Source organism: Chelon labrosus, assembly GCF_963514085.1.
Source record: "Chelon labrosus genome assembly, chromosome: 4".
NCBI lineage: Eukaryota > Metazoa > Chordata > Actinopteri > Mugiliformes > Mugilidae > Chelon > Chelon labrosus.
This window is the reverse complement of record NC_140340.1, coordinates 14,764,201-14,768,277: the sequence shown is the minus strand read 5'-3', so window position 1 is coordinate 14,768,277 and position 4,077 is coordinate 14,764,201.

The window sequence follows — 4,077 nt, the reverse complement described above, 5'->3', positions numbered from 1 at the left end:
TTTTACCATTTTATGAATAAACTTGTTCAGTTTGGGATGGATGCAGAATGTTTGTCTGGTGTTTCTTCTTCATGTCTATTGTTGCATCACTGATACAACTCAAGTCCCTGTTTTTGCGCCATATGGATATCATTAAAACTTTAGGTGGAAGAGTCGCTGATCCATGACCAACGTTCCCAGGTAAAAATGCTTGGTGTTGCCGGATGACATCTGGTTTTGTTCCTTGCGGATTAATGCAATGACCCTTTTCTCCAATAGAGTGCAGCACAGCATGGGAACAAGCACCAAGCATTTCACTTCCATCCTCTACAAATTGAGCCCCCACAGAATAACTTGAATGCCACATACTTCGCCTGCATAGTCTATCATTTCTGCAAGAAGTTAAACATCAGTATATTATACACTTTTTATGCACCAAACTACTCAAAGTCTGTCCAAGTGAACATTTATCCTAAAGCATCCTTCCATTTTTTTTTGTCCCCCAGGCTAAGTGGAAAACCCCTTGTTATGGTGGGCTGTTACGGGCTACAGTGATCTCCTAAGATTAACTGGATGAGTATTAAAAATGGCTGCTCTTGATGACATCAGTGCCTGGACAGACTCTCTGTGGTCAGTGGGGACTGGCACTATGGGCTGCTGAATACTGTAAAAAACAAAAGGTGCAAAAGCGTTGCTTGAATAAAAATATACAACAAAAGATATATGGTTTAAAATATATTAAAATGAATGATAGGGAGCATGTACTACTAACACAAAAAAGTAGTTCAGTGTTGGTTGATATAGTTTGAGATATCCTTCCGCCAGGTTGCGAACCACTGCTGTACAATTAGTTACACTACAGTTAAACTACATCACTTCAAATAAAACTTACAGCCTAACTGTAAATAATTGTTGATTATATAACTGCTAAAATATATATTTATTTTTCATGAAGGAAGTTGCAGTTTTTTTAAAAAAAAAGTAAACATAGTCCCGGTCATAATTTACCTGATCACTTTCCCAAATAGGTATTAATCCTTGATAACCATAACAACGGTATCTTCACCTGCTACTTTACGAGCTAGCTTAACGAGCTAGCCCTGTTTTTAACTAATACGAGCAAGTTTTTAAATATGGATATGTGGATGCGTCTGTGGTAAGTGTCAGTACATTCGATATTAGAGTATGTAAGTCAAAATATCCGGATATTATTACAATTTTATTTTCGTAACTAATTGGTAAAACTCGCAAAAGACCTTTAATTTAATGTCCTGTGTTTGTTGAGGTCGAAAAACTAATTGACAGTAACTTTAGCTGACTTTTTTATTTATTTATTTATTTATTTAAAACGGAGTCACCACCTTTACTTTCTACAGTGTTTGCTCGTTTTGGTTCGGGGGGCCCCAGTGTGCTTAGGCTATATTGGCATTGTGGTGTTGTGGCATGGCACAGTAGACTCACGGCAGCCACTACAGCCTGGCAGTGGTGCTAAAGCTGACTCATTTGCTCCGAGGCGAGGGGAAGTTTTCCTGACGGACTACTGATTCGCAATCTGGCATATCCCGATTTGTGATTTCAAACAATAGCAGAGTTTCCACAAAGGAGGCTACGTAGGGTGTTTGGGGCAGGGGTGAGCAGATATAAGACAAGTCAGAGCTTTGACTAAATGAATACCCACATTTTGCAAAATAACAAGAAACAATTAATGTTACCACCTCTATAGCTCCTAAAAGTTTAAGAGGTCACCCTTTAGATGTATCAGATTAGATGTTCAAACTTCCAGTGAAGAAGGTGCACATACTAAATTAGAAACAGGCTTTTTTTAAAATAAGAAATGACTGATGTTAATGTTTAATGTTTGCACTGTAACCTTGTTTGACACTGTGACATCTAAAGCACTGTGACCTATTCCTCAAAGTACGAGACAATGTTTTGTCTCTTGCAAATGTCCACATTTCCTTTAGCTGTGAAGCTAGAGAGTAAGTGTGCGCATGCTGAAGAATGATGTTCCTAAATAGCTAAAGCAAAAAAAGTTTGATTCATTCGAAGCAAACGTAGCGTTGTCACCTCTCTGCAGTGGGATCTTCACTTTTCTTTAGTGTTACAAATGGAAATGCCAAAATAAGAACTGAGTTTTTCAAATGCAAAGAAGTGGGCAGCATAATGACTTTTCTCTTTTCTTGTCTTGCCATTCAGAGGGAGGCTTTTCTTTTCCTTTGTCACTTAGGTTGGCATATAATTAACTCCTGCTTAATATGCTGTGTAAGGGCTCTCCTCCCCATGCAAGAAGCTTTGAACTCATAGACCACAGACTGGGACAAAACCCCAGTGGGACTGCTTCCTCCATGCTCCCTCTTGTGTGTATATGTGTGTGTGTGTGTGTGTGTGTGTGTGTGAGGGAGAGTAAGTAGTTGTTTTAACAAGACAGTAGAAAACTCAAAATATACCACCACAGCACCGCGGTATCCTTATTACTGTACACAAGCCTTTAACGGAGTTTAGAGCGAACAAAGGCATTTCGTACAGTCCGTCAGAAAATGTTCACCAGAGAGCAGCGGAGTTATCCACAGAAGTGTAATACGGGCTCTTTTTAATTAAAGTAGAGTGAAAAACAATGGCCATGTAACATTTGAGCAACACGCCACCATACGTTTAAACAAACTGGGCCGAGGTCTGACGAAAATCACACGAAATTTTGAGTGAAAATATCCAGTGCACGGTTTTATATGAAGATCATTTAAAAAGAAAAACAGCTCCCAGGACCTCTGAGGCACCTCTGCACCTCTATGACCCTCATCTGCAGCAAAGTTTATTGCCCCCTCCTCGTCCACCTTCTCTCCTCCCTCTCCTCTATCCATCCCACCACAAAGGGCCGTGATGACCCTTCTGTCCCTCTCTTTCTTTGGCCCTCTGCACCCTCCCCACCTTCAGGATGCTTTCTCTATTAGAATCCATTAACACCCCCCCCCTCAGCAGTCATGATGGTTGAAGAAACGTAGGGCTGTGCATTTTACTGTTTCAACATGAGCTGGTCCGGTTCAAAATGTGAACTTGAGCTCATGAAGCGGAAGAACAAGAAATATGTTGGAACTGGCTGTAGTTTTCATGCCTAAACAATAAAATGGTGTGCTTATGTGAAGTCTTATGTCTGTTAGATGTGAATGGCTTGTTTTTTAAATACGCAGGGGCTGTAAGAGAACTTTTTTTTCTACTGTAGTGTTGTGATAATTCTAAATTACTTAACTTTTTGTGGGTGATTTACGTTTTCCTCGCTCAGTAAAGACTCTCTTTCCTCGTCTTTAATTTACTTAATCGGTGTCACGGTGTCAGATCCCTGTTTGTTTACTCCGCACAGACTCTATAGCAGGGCACATTATGCGCAGTGAAAAGCTGCCCGTCTCGCTCTTATTATCTCGCAGAGTTACTTGGAGGTAGGGGGGCACCAGAAAGCCAAGGTGGGGGTCCTGAACGCCGCGTTAGAGTTTTATTTCGGATGTTTTTTTCAGTTGCAAAACAGATTACGGTCCAGGCTGCAACACAAAGGACTGTCAATGCACCACTTCCTACAGCCGTGCAGGGGTGAATGGGGCGCAGGACGGGGTCCACTCCAGGGTACTACTTGAGCGCAGGTGCGACATGCATAACAGTCATGCCATAAAACACGAATGGGGCTGGGGGAGCAGAGGAGGAAGGGGGGGTTCACACATACCTGTTCTCATTAACCTGTGGTTAGTGTAATCTCTTCTCGGTGAAAATGTTGCAAGATGAGCCGCTGGAGTTAACGGCCCCATTTGCACCTCGTCAAAAAGCCTAGGCGCTGAAAGCGTGTGTGTGTGTGTGTGTGTGTGAGGGAGAGAAAGTTTGCGCTGCAGCAGATGAAATACAAGATAGCAATGGTCAGTTATAGCACGAAAATTATACATGTCAACTAAACACACAAAGGAAACTGTCAAACGTAAGATGAAATCGATCGCTCGTGTCATTTCTTATAAATAACTTGCGATCAAAGACTGCTCTAGCACATAGCAGTAATTTATATTCATGCATAAAATCAGTTTGTGTAATGGCATAAAAGTTAAAGTCGTGCACTGTGTTTCT